Below are 13681 nucleotides of genomic sequence, written 5' to 3' on the forward strand. Positions count from 1 at the left end.
TCTGAAATGAGACACTGCTTGGCATTAGCATCCAACCTAGAGCTGTAGCCACTATTGGCCAGGTACCCCAGCCTCCTGATCTAAGGACAGAGATTGGACACAAGTTTCCACAATACAGAGACATACCCCCATATGCACTGAATTCATTCATTCCTTCATTAATATTCTCAATCTCTCTTGGAAATTTCTAGAACTGTCCAGCCCTGTGCTAGGCAGAGGTAGGAGATGAAAAAAGAGAAACCATGGCTGTGGAGAAAAACAGGCCTGCAGTGGGGCTAAGGATGTGGTCCTGGGGAAGGTCTGCTTGTCACTCAGACTCATTCCCACAGACTGGTACATTACCATGGTCCAGCATCCTGACAGGCTCAGAAGCTTGATTTTTGTGGCACATGAAAAGTGGCTGCATCTCTCAGATTAGAGACATACCCTCAGACTCACGTTAACAAAGATCACTGTGACTGATGCATAAACCAAAAGTCCATTTATTAATTTGCAAAAAAGAAGCACTATTTGCAAAGCCAATTTAATTCCCAAAGCAGACCAGAGCACACATCAGAAGATCTGTGCATTTTCTCATGGGAAGACAAGTATCTGGGGGTAGCCTGGTAGGCCTGGAATCAGAGCAAGGGGTGTGAGTCAGTCTCAAGAGAGACCTCTCCATCAGTGAACTTAGACACTCTACTCACTTCAGCTGTTTCTCAACCCTGATTGCACATTAGAAGCATCTGGGGAGATTTCTTAAGCACTCATGCTTGGGCTCTCTCTTCGAGGTTCTGATTTAGTTGGTCACAGCAAAGCCCAAATGGGAATCTTACTTTAAAAGTAGGGCTTCCCTGGTGGCGCAGTGGTTGAGAGTCTGCCTGCCGATGCAGGGGACACAGGTTCGTGCCCCGGTCCAGGAAGATCCCACATGCCGTGGAGCGGCTAGGCCCATGAGCCATGGCCGCTGAGCCTGCGCGTCTGGAGCCTGTGCTCCACAACGGGAGAGGCCACAACAGTGAGAGGCCCGCGTACCACCAAAAAAAAAAAAAAAAAAAAAATGTAGCTGAGACTTCCCTGGTGGTCTAGTGGTTAAGACTCCGTGCTCCCTATGCAGGGGGCCTGGGTTCAAACTCTAGTCACGGAACTAGATTCCGTATGCTGCAACTAAGAGCCCACATGCTGCAACTAAAAGATGTTGCGTGCTGCAACAAAGACCCAGCATAGCCAAATTAATTTATTAATTAATGTTTTAAAAAGTAGCTGAGGCAAGTCTAACATGAAGCAAAGGGCTGATTTCTAGGTCTTGTCAAGGAAATCATGATGTTAATGTTACTTAGCTAAGACTTCTCATCCCAGGGCAGTGTCTGGAGAGATACCTATGACTTTCCCTTTTCAAGTTTCCATGGTTGACCATCCTCCTTTTTCTATTCACACAGATGTTCTCCAAACAGGATATGTTACAATTGATATGGTTTCCACTCATTAAATTGCAGTCCGTTTCTAGGTCTGCAGGTTTAAGAATACTTCCAGATCACCTTGGCCACTTGGTGAGAGTTTTGAGTGCTCCCAAACTTCTCTGACAGTTTTACACAGGGGCTCTTAGCTTCCTACAGATGGTTAATTTCATTTATGGAGAGTAGATTTTATTTCAGGGGCAACCTTATTCTCAGTCTTTTTGAGGATGTCCCACTGATTGCCATCAAGCATCCAGAGATTAATCTGGGGCTGTGGAAATTCAAAGAGAAAGTTTAATTACGAGTTAACTCTGACTCTTATGGACATAGTGGTGGCTCAATTGAAACAATCAGAGAGGTTTTGACCTTTTCGGGGTATGTGACCTTGGGCAAAGGCTTTATCACCCTGAGTTTCATTTGTAACCTGTGGATTATCATGCCTAGGCTTTTTATATATATATATATATTTTGGCTGCGTTGGGTCTTTGTTTCTGTGTGGGGGCTTTCTCTAGTTGCCGTGAGCGGGGGCTACTCTTCGCTGCGGTGCGCGGGCTTCTCTTTGCAGTGGCTTCTCTTGTGGCGGAGCACGGGCTCTAGGCGTGTCGGCTTCAGTAATTGTGACGCACGGGCTCTAGAGTGCAGGCTCAGTAGTTACGGCACACAGGCTTAGTTGCTCTGCGGCATGTGGGATCTTCCTGGAAGACCAGGGCTCTAACCTGTGTCCCCTGCATTGGCAGGCGGATTCTTAACCACTGCTCCACCAGCAAAGTCCTATCATGCCTAGGCTTTAGAGCTGTGGTGAGCAGTAAATATACCACATGAAAAATCCTTGGCATGATGTAAGCACTCAATGAAAATAACTTTTAATATTGATATTATTGAAGGAATCTGTTTTTCAAAAGTTGGGGAGTATTTCCTCAGAACCAAACTCCTTCTCTCTTTAGTTTTTTAGAATAGTAATTTTATCATGCTTTAAAAATAGTCATACATGCTCATAAAAAATTCAAGCAGTACAGAAAAACACAAGGAAGAAAGTAACAGATCACTCTTAATTCTAACACTCAAAATAACATCTTTAACATATGGTGAAAATCATTCTGAACATCTTTATATGTATTTATACAGGATAATTGACACAGAGAAGTAATTTTAAAGGGCTCACACTGAGCAAGATGTTTCAAATAAAATATTTAATTAAAAAGCCTTATTGAAGTTAATTTAACAAATAAAAAATGATGAAAGGATTGATGAATGATAAGTTATAAAAAAGATTATGAAAATAATTGGAGTTGTCATCTTTTTTTAAACTACAGATTTTAATATTAGACAATATTGACTATTGTCTATCATAAGGATGATTAATACTCTATACTTCTCCCATTTCCTCTCCTCCTGTCTAATTTTTGTTATTATTTTTACTTTGCCAATATTCATAATGTTTACACTAATTCCTCAAGTTGTTTAGGCTAAGCTCTAGATTTAAATAGATGCAATCTTTGGGACTTCCCTGGCGGAACAGTGGTTAAGAATCCACCTGTTAAAGAAGGGGACACGGGTTCGAGCCTTGGTTCAGGACGATCCCACATGCTGCGGAGCAACTAAGCCCGTGCGCCACAACTACTGAGCCTGTGTGCCACAACTACTGAAGCCCACACGCCTAGAGCCCGTGCTCTGCAACAAGAGTAGCCACCCCAATGAGAAGCCTGTGCACTGCAACGAAGAGCAGCTCCCGCTTGCCACAACTAGAGAAAGCCTGCGAGCAGAAATGAAGACCCAATGCAGCCAAAAATAAATAAATAAATCTATAAAAAAATTATTTAAAAAAATAGGTGCAATCTTCATCACCAATGGTTCATGATAGCTTCTTTTCTTTATTTACATTCGTGTCTTGATTAGCTGGATTTCAGCATCAAGAAATTTTTTTCAAGAAGGATGCTGAATTCTTTAAATTTTTTCAATTTTAATAATAGTTTTAACAATTTTAAATTGTTAAAGCACCTGTTGCTTTTTAATTTAGCTGACAACATAGTTGGGTAAAATATTCAGGGGTTACACTTTCCCTCAGAATGACGTAAACTTTTGCTGTGGAGAAGTCTGATGTGAATCTGATTTTATTCCTTTTTATAGATAACTTGCTTTTTCTGTTTGAAAAATGAATTCTTTCTTCATCTGTGAAATTCAACAATTTGACCAGTATTAATCTCTCTTTTGATAGTATCACTAGAGAATTTATTATTTGCCTGTAATTTGCTGAATGACCTTAGGTTAAGACCCTGTCACTCTCTGGGCCTCATTTTCCCCAAATGTACAATGAGGGAGATAATGAGTCCTTTCAGCTTTGTCAGTCTATGCTCCTCTGATTGGATTCGTGAATGAGCAAGCAGGTAGTTTTCCTTTTATGGGTTGTTAGCAAAAAATATGTAAGAACTGAGTTTGAAGAGCTGCTTATGGAGGTTATTGCAGGACTTCAAGTTCTTGTGGGAAAGTGGACTAGAGCAACCATGTACAAGGTCCTTTTCCAGCCCTAGAGTGAATCTTGAATAACGATGCTTTGATATGTTTCTGTGACTGGGGGCCCAGTTGGCTACAGTCTGATGTTTCATAGAAGTTTAGAATAGGAATGTATCTTTCAGCCCTTCTAACCCAATGTTTATCATTGTACACATTAGCAACTGGATGCTCAGAGAGGGGGTATGGCTTGTACAAGGTCACACAGTGAGTTAGTGGCACAGTAAGGACTGGAATTCAGACTTTATAATTCTCAACCTACACTTTCTCCTCTGCAATGCAGTATGATGATGAGACTTAGAGCAGATCTAGACCCCAGATGAGCCCATTACCTTGACTCTGCCTTGCCATTGTTAACTGACACCAGTGGGAACCTCTGGACATTTCAAGTGACGGTGAGGAGAAAGGATGAAAGTAGACAGATGCCCTCCTCTTTCATTAATTCCTTTCAAGTCCTACCCATCCTTATAATGGCAGTTTCCATCTCCTCTATGAAGCCTTCTGATGCCAGAGTTTGAGGAGATCTTGCCTACCTCTCCATCCATCCATTCATCCATCCATCCAACCAGTCATCCATTTACTTGACAACTACTCACTGAACATATTCTTTGTGCAAGGCTATTAGCTGGGGACTCATCAATGAATCAGTCATGTTTACACTTTCATGGAGCTACCAGGGCAGGAATAAAAGCAAATGTGATGCAGTGCGATAAACAGGCCCTCAAGACTCCCAATGCAACCTGGCCAGTTTTTCACTTTGAAGCTTCTCACAGCTACTCTCATCCTCACTTATGATGATGGATTTTAGTTAGAATTGGGGGTAAATTTTTGAATAAACAGTAAAGTGACAAATCATAAAATGGTTATGAATAGAAAAAATGTTAAACTGTAGCACTTAAATTTCTACAATGTTTACTAGACTTATTGTTTTACCTAAATTATTTCCTGAATAGGTCTAAATTTAGAAAATTCAGAGTGAATTTGAAAAATGGCAAATGGCAAATAAAACTGTAGGGATATTAAGAGATTACAAAATGACCTCAAAAGTAAGTAACTACAGGGAATTCCCTGGCATTCCAGTGGTTAGGACTCGGCGCTTTCACTGCTGGGGCCCAGGTTCAATCCCTGATCGGGAAACTAAGATCCCACAAGCTGCGTGGAGTGGCAAAAACAAACAAACAAAAAATAAAATACATACAAACCCACATAACAAACCAACATAAAAATACATACAGTGGAAATGAAACTATAAAGAAAGTAACTGCAAAGGACAATTATTATAAAGCAGACTAGAAATTAAGAAACATAAAACTGGAACAAAGAAATAAACTAAAAAAAGACAACTTACCATGTTGATGCAGCTACACAATATGCAGGAATAATTCACAAAGAACTGTTAGTAGAGGAATTGAGTGGTTGGCTGTTCAATAATACTCTCCTACAGTTACAGTGTCCCTAAAGTATGAGATGGGCAACCAACTTTGCTTTTTGTAGGGAAACTGCCTGCAACCTATAAATAACTATGAGTGACTAACAATAATCTTTACAGTTGGCAGCTCTATGACTCATAGAAAAAAATACAGAGGATTTATCACACAAAAGGCTACTAGTAAGATAACTATTAAAGTGAACAAACCAGAACTATATGTATCAATATGGTTACATCTGAAAAATAAATGTTGAACAAAAAAACTCAAGTGGTAAAAATATATTTACATATGAAACCATTTATATAAAGTTAAAAAAAAGTTATCAGTATCAACACTTGTTTTGAAAAATCTCTATCAAATACATGTAGAAATAAATATAGATGTGTATGTATATGTGGGTTAGTATACGTATAAATATTTCCTAGCTCTGTCTGCTTAGAGCACCTAGAAGCAGTAATACCCCAGTAGCAATGATCACATCTAGTACCCAGATCTTTGTTTCTAATTACCTGTTTTCAATAAAAAGAATCAGTGCTCCTTGGAGAAGTGATTGATTCCAGGGCTGGAAAAATACAAGATGAGCCTGGAGCATCTTGTGGTGCTAGGATAGAGACATGTCAAAAAGACACAGAAGCCAACCAAAAGAGTTCCCAATGGCCAAAACTTGAATAATTTGAGCAACAAAATAAATAATCATAGTTTAGATTACAACCCAAAGAATGAAAAAAAATCACTAAGTCCTTACTGATATAAATAAATGATTGAATAAATAAACAAATGAGGGAGAAGGAAAAAGTCTCCCTTACAGAAGAATTTCGGTAAATAAAAGTAGAAGGAATTAGGGAATTAGAAAATCACATTAGAACATCAAAGTATTAACTGCATCAAGCAAGGTCCACTAATAAATACTGTAATTAGTGGGTTAAAATTTAAGATGAAACAAGGTATCTGCGTAGCTTCAAATTATATCTCCCCAAATATTTTTTTAGAAAAGGAAAAATAGTAAGTTTACAACGGAGAAACCTGGCAGCCCCATGTTAACCAAGTGATCAAGATAAATATCACAAGTAATAGGATGTATCAGTATTGTGTATGCCTGATTGGATGCATTGAAAAGGGCACATAGCTTTTGTGATACTCTTCTCCAAAATCGATAGCCTTAATTGAATCATGAGAAAACCTTAGACAAACCCAAATTGAGGAACATTCTACCAAGATAAGTACTCTTCATAATTCTCAAAGTCATGATAGAAGAGGAAAGACTAAGGAACTGTTACAGATTGAAGGAGACTAAGGAGACACGATGATAACTAAATGCCTGTAGGGTCCTAGATTGGATCCTAGAATAGAAAAAGGACATTAGTGGAAAACCTGATAAAGTCTGAATAAAGACTTTAGTTTAATTAATAGCATGGCATTTATGTTAATTTCTTAGTTTTGATAATGATACCATGATTGTGTAATATGTTAATATTATGGAAATTTGGGTATATTATTTTGTATAATTTTTTGTATATTTGAAATATTTCATTAAAAATGGAATATATAGTTCAATGCCAAAATGAAGGCCTTACCCTCTTCCCTTGCACTGAACAATAGCCAAAACTTGAGCTACCCTCCCCTTGCTCCTGCCTTTGATTTAAGGGCAGAAATGTGAGTTGGGGGCAGATCGTAAAGGACCTTTAATGCTTGCACTTTATCCTGGAGTAATGAGAAGCCGTTAAAAGGTTTTCAGCAGGAGAGAGATGTGGTCACATGTGTTTTACGAATACAACTCTGATGTGATACACACGTTAACAAATTAAAGAATGAAAACCATATGATCATCTCAATAGATGCAGAAAAAACTTTTGACAAAATTCAACAACGATTTATGATAAAAACTCTCCAGGAAGTGGGCATAGAGGGAATATACCTCAACATAATAAAGGCCATATATGACAAACCCACAGCTAACATCATACTCAATGCTGAAAAGCTGAAAGCATTTCCTCTAAGATCAGGAACAAGACAAGGATGCCCACTCATGCCACTTTTATTCAATATCATATTGGAAGTCCTAGCCACCACAATCAGACGATAAAAAGAATACAAAATAAAAAAGGAATAAAAGGAATCCAAATTGGAAAAGAAGAATTAAAATTGTCACTGTTTGCAGACGACATGATACTATACAGAGAAAATCTTAAAGATGCCACCAGAAAACTACTAGAGCTCATCAATGAACTCAGTAAAGTTGCAGGATACAAAATTAATATACAGAAATCTGTTTCATTTCTATACACTAACAGTGAACTATCAGAAAAAGAAATTAAGGAAACAATCCCATTTACCATCGCATCAAAAAGAATAAGAGGGGCTTCCCTGGTGGCGCAGTGGTTGAGAGTCCGCCTGCCGATGCAGGGGACACGGGTTCGTGCCCTGGTCCAGGAGGATCCCACATGCTGGGGAGCGACTGGGCCCGTGAGCCGTGGCTGCTGAGCCTGCGCGTCTGGAGCCTGTGCTACGCAACGGGAGAGGCCACAACAGTGAGAGGCCCGAGTACTGCAAAAAAAAAAAAAAAAGAATAAGATACCTAGAAATAAACCTACCTAAGGAGGTAGGAGATGTGTACTCAGAAAACTGTAAGACACTGATGAAAGAAATTGAAGGTTATATAAACAGATGGAAAGATATACTGCGTTCTTGGATTGGAAAAATGAATATTGTTAAAATGGCCATACTACACAAGGCAATTTACAGATTAAATGCAATCCCTATAAAATACCAATAGCAGAGACTTCCCTGGTGGTCCAGTGGTAAAGAATACACCTTACAATGTAGGGGACATGGGTTCGATCCCTGGTGAGGGAACTAAGATCCCACATGCCGCGGGGCAACTAAGCCCGTGTGCCACAACTACTGAGCTTGCGAGCTTCAACTAGAGCGCGCGGGCCACAAACTACAGAGCCCATGTGCCCTGGAGCCTGCATGCCACAACTAGAGGAGAGAAAAACCCGCATGGCACAACTAGAGAGAAGCCCACGCACCACAACAAGAGCCTGCATGCCACAATGAAAGATCCCGCATGCCTCAACGAAGATCCTGCATGCCGCAACTAAGACCCAATGCAGCCAAAAATAAATAAAATAAAAAAATAAATAATAAATCTTTTTAAAAATACCAATAGCATTTTTACAGAACTAGAACAAATAATTTAAAAATTTGTATGGAAACACAAAAGACCCTGAATAGCCAAAAACAATCTTGAGCAAGAAGAACAGAGCTGGAGGAATTATGGTCCTTAACTTCAGACTATACCACAAAGCTACGGTATTCAAAACAGTATGGTACTGGCACAAGACAGACATATGGATCAATGGAACAGAATAGAGAACCCAGAAATAAATCCACGCACTTATGATCAATTCATCTACGACAAAGGAGGCAAGAATATGCAATGGAGAAAAGAAAGTCTCTTCAATACGTAGTTCTGGGAAAATTGGACAGCTACATGTAAAAGAATGAAATAAGAACATTCTCTAACACCATACACAAAAATAAACTTAAAATGGAGTAAAGACCTAAATGTAAGACTGGAAACCATAAAACTTCTAGAGGAAAATATAGGCAGAACACTCTGACACAGATTGTAGCAATATTTTTTTGGATTGATCTCCTAAAGCAAAGGAAATAAAAGCAAAAATAAACAAATGGGATCTAATTAAACTTAAAGCCTTTTGCACAGTAAAGGAAACCATAAACAAAATGAAAGACAAGCTACTGAAGGACAGAAAATATTTGCAAATGATACAACCAATAAGGGGTTAATATCCAAAATATATAAACAGCTCATACAACTCAATATCAAAAAAACCCCAACCTGATTAAAAAATGGGCAGAAGACCTGAACAGACATGTCTCCAAAAAGGACATGCAGATGGCCAATAAGAACATGAAAGGGTGCTCAACATCGCTAATCATCAGGGAAATACAAAACAAAACCACAATGAGATATCACCTCACACCTGTTAGAATGGCCATCATTAAAAAGAACACAAATAACAAATGTTGGAGAGGTTGTGGAGAAAAGGGAACACTCAAACACTGTTGGTGGGAATGTAAATTGGTGCAGCCACTATGGAAAACAGTCTGGAGATTTCTCCAAAAACTGAAAATAGAACTACCATATGACCCAGCAATTCCACTCCTGAAAGAAACAAAAACAGTCCAAAAACAATCCAAAAAACCCAGAAACACTAATTCTAAAGGGTACACGCAGGGACTTCCCTGGTGGTCCCGCAGTTAAGACTCCCAATGCAGGGGGCCCAGGTTCGATCCCTGGTCAGGGAATTAGACTTCGCACGCCTCAACTAAAAGAAAAAAGATTTTGCATGCCACAAATAAAGATCCCACACGCGGCAACGAAGATCCCGTGTGCTGCAACTAAGACCTGGCACAACCAGATAAATAAATAAATAAATAAGAGTTAGCTGGATGTATTGTCAAATATATGTGCTATTTTCCTTGTAGTAAAGTTTTCATACTTAAAAATCATATATATTATTTTATAGCTCAATTTCAACTTAAGATATATGATTAGTGATTTTAAAATGTACCAAACAGTTAGATAATGTTAATATTAGACTCTATGAATTGATAAATTCAAATGTGAAACCTGTACTCATTTCTACATGAGAATACATATGCAAATTATTCATTAAATAACTTCTAAAATGGACTTGCTAAAAAAAAAAGAGCTGGATGATGAGCTGGGGATATGAACAGGAAGAGACAGTTGGAATGGCATTGGCACTTGGAAAGCCCCACAGGCTTTAGGAGCCAAATGTTATTCAGGAAACTAAAAAGTGCATATTGACTGGAGCATATAGTATGGGACGTGAGACAAAGCTGAGAGACTGCTGGAGGTCAGCTCATTTAAGACTTTATGGTCATGTTGGAGTACTCATAGATCCTCTCGCTGGGACTGGTTTTGTTCTGGGTACCAGGGATATACAGAATTGAACCAGACTTTAAAGTACTTTAACCCCAGGCCTTAAATAGCTCATTAGGTGGGGTAGAACCACTCTGACAATGGCTGTGCAGCACGACAAATATGATGATAGAGGTAAGAAGAGATTTTCATGGGAATTCACAGAAGAAGTACTTAAAGAATAAAATTATTTCATCATATTGCCTTTTGAGTTATTGCATATTGCCTCCAAACTCATATTAGATTAGATTAGATTAGATTAATCAGTTGTAGGATTAAGTTTAGATTAATGTTCTTTTTAGACACGCAGAAAAATGGTTTAGCCACTTAGGCAACCAAGCAATTTCTAGTATAGTTCTTGCTTATGACCTCTTTCTTTCCTTTTCATAAACTCTCACTTACCCTTTAAGACTGCTGAACTGTCCCCTTCCCACTTTACTCCAGATAGAAATCTTCCCCTCTGTGTCCCTATTATAGCATTTATCATAATACACTATTTTTATTTTCTGTATCCCCACAAGACCTTTTTCCCCCCACCAACTAGACTTCTTAAGCATAGAGATTTCATCATGCTCATCCTTCAGTCAAGTCATTCAACAAATATTTATCAAGCACCTACTATGTGATGGTCATCAAGTTAGGTGCTGCAGATTCAGTGATAACCCAGATAAGATTCAGTCCTTGCTCTCACAGAGCTTATAGTCTAGTGCAGAAGGCAAACAAGTAAATGGGCAAGAACAGTAAGTATGACAAATACTATGATAAGGAAAGTGTAAAGTGCCATGGGAGCCCAGAGCAGGGGCACATAACTTACTCAAGGGGGATAATGTAAGGCTTGCAGAAAGAAGAAATTTAAGCTGAGAACTGAAGGATAAGCATGAGTTAGCGGGGCAAACCTGCAGTGGAGGTTCCAGAGCTGAGCAAGAGCACAACACATTAAAGAAACTGAAAGAAGTTCACAGAGCAGTGGAGTTTGGGGGGAGGTTGTAGCGATTGGGTGGAGGGGTGATGGGAGAAAGCGGGGAGCCATTATAGATCAGTGTTTAACATGGTGGTGTACACATAGAAAGCACTATGTAAATATTTGTTGGATGAATGGCTCATTTACCTGAGGAAGTGAGACCTTTGGGAAAGCCAAGTTTGTGTGCAGTTGTTTATTCTCTTGTTCTCTGGAAGGCATTTGTATTGGGTTGGTTAAAAGCCTGGTTTCTGACACCAACTACTTAGATTTGAATCCTGGCTTTGACAATTAGTAGCTGAGGTGACCTAGACAAATTACATAAATGCTTTTGTGTCATTTACCTTATCTTTAAGTTAGAGACGATAATAATATTACATAGGATTGTTGTCAAGATTAAAGATTAAGTTAATATATGTAAAGCATTAGAACAGAGCCTAGAACTAAGCACTGTGTGTTCGATATTATTATTCCTACATTCATCAAAACATTTATTGAGGGACAAAGTACTGTGACAGCTGTGAAAATAAGATGTGGCTCCAGCCATGGAGGAGGACCATAAAGTCTGGTGAGGGAGAAGATTCATAAATAAGTAATTACAACACTACATGATCAAGCAGGGTGACAGCAGTAAGTGCTACAGAATTTAAAAAGAGGGAGTGACTCATTTTCTCTGAAGAAGCCAAGGGAGAATACAGAGGGAAGAATGCATTTAAGCTGGGTGAAGAAGAATGAACAGTTTGCCAGCAAAGAAAGGCAATAGAGCTTATCAGGCCAAGGAAGCACCATGTTGCAAAGGTTTAGTAGCATGCAAGCCTAAGGCATGTTTAGCAAATGGCAAGGGACTCTAGAAATCTTTTATGTTCCAGGGTCTATGTTAGGCATTTTTAAAAATTTATTTCTTTTACTTTTCATAAGAACTGTTACATGTACCCACTCTACTTGATACTTATATAGTACTTACTGTTGCAGTCACCTTGTATATATTAACTCAATCCTTATGACAACTGTATGAAATAGGTACTATTATTATTCCCACTTTGCAGATGAGGAAATTGAGGCAAAAAAGGTGAAGTACCTTATTCAAAGTCATACAGCTAGGAGATGGCAGCGCCAAAACTCAAACCTGCAGTTTGACTCCAGAATCTGTGGTCTTAATCACTACTAACTTATTCTTCACCCCCAACTCCCACCCACTAGTTGTTGATTTTGATCTGCTATAGTTATGGAAACTAGATATCCAAACTTGTTGGAACTGCATGTAAAGAAAGAGTTGAAAGTCACTTCTGGGAGAAAAGTGCATGAACTCTCTAGCATGTGCAGACTGCACAAGACTGTACATAAAAATGCTTGAACATAACTCCTTCCCGTCTCTGACTCTCACATTTGCTTTAGGCAGCAAATGTGGGTTGGGGGTAGGGTGGATATTTATTGGATTACACAGGATGTCTCAAGCCACACATGTTTCTCTGGGGGTCCATTTTAAACTTGAATCCTCCAACCAGCAAGTTGCTCTCTCTGGAAACAAAAAACGTTTAAAATACTCCCTTCACTGTAGGGGAGGGCAAAAGTGGGCAGAAAATGCAACACAGACAAGACATGTGATAAAAAGTTAGGATTTTATCTAGAGCTAGGCAGAGCCATACTAATTCACAAAGAGTAACATTTCAGGGGACAATCAGGAATAAGAAGAGAGAGTTTTGCAGGCTTATTAGAGGAAGCAAACTCCCACAGAACTATGATCGATTAAGACTATACCTAAAGTGAACCTTGAGAAAATACATCCATGGAGATTTAGATTAAGGGCTCCAGGCAGAAGAGAATTAACAGAAACTGCATAGTGCAAAAAGTAAAGTCCAAATTGGACCTGAGGAATTCATATTGGTTAAGAGCTTTCCCTAAGTTTTTTAGAAAGAAAGAACTGAAAGTTTAAACCAGAACCTAATAAACCACCTTTGAAGATCTTTATACAGATTTACGTGTAAGTCAATGGGTGGTAAACTGTACATTCTCATTTCAGAGCGTGGGCTCAGTCTTTCTCAGTGAACCCTTTTGTGACTTTCATAAAATCTCCAGTTAAAGAATCACTCTATGTATGACCTATAGATAGCAATCTGGAAGGCTAGACCTAACTCGATATGTAGTCAAAATTCTGTTTTCCAGAGTGGACGAAAAGAAGAGAACGCTTCTTTTTTAGTCTGAGTGTAATATATAGAACACAAACTTCCTGACAACTCTGAGGATGTTCAGAGTTCTTCTTGCGTGTGAAACTGCTTGAGAGCTGGATTCTGGATAGGTGGAATTTATAGCAACATTATGTCCCAGATTTTTGAGGACAGCTCAGATTTCAAACATTGTAACTATAAGTAGGCTTATA

This window comes from Monodon monoceros, unplaced genomic scaffold, assembly GCF_005190385.1.
Source record: "Monodon monoceros isolate NGI ecotype Baffin Bay Population unplaced genomic scaffold, NGI_Narwhal_1 Super_Scaffold_18, whole genome shotgun sequence".
In the NCBI taxonomy this organism is placed as follows: Eukaryota; Metazoa; Chordata; class Mammalia; order Artiodactyla; family Monodontidae; genus Monodon; species Monodon monoceros.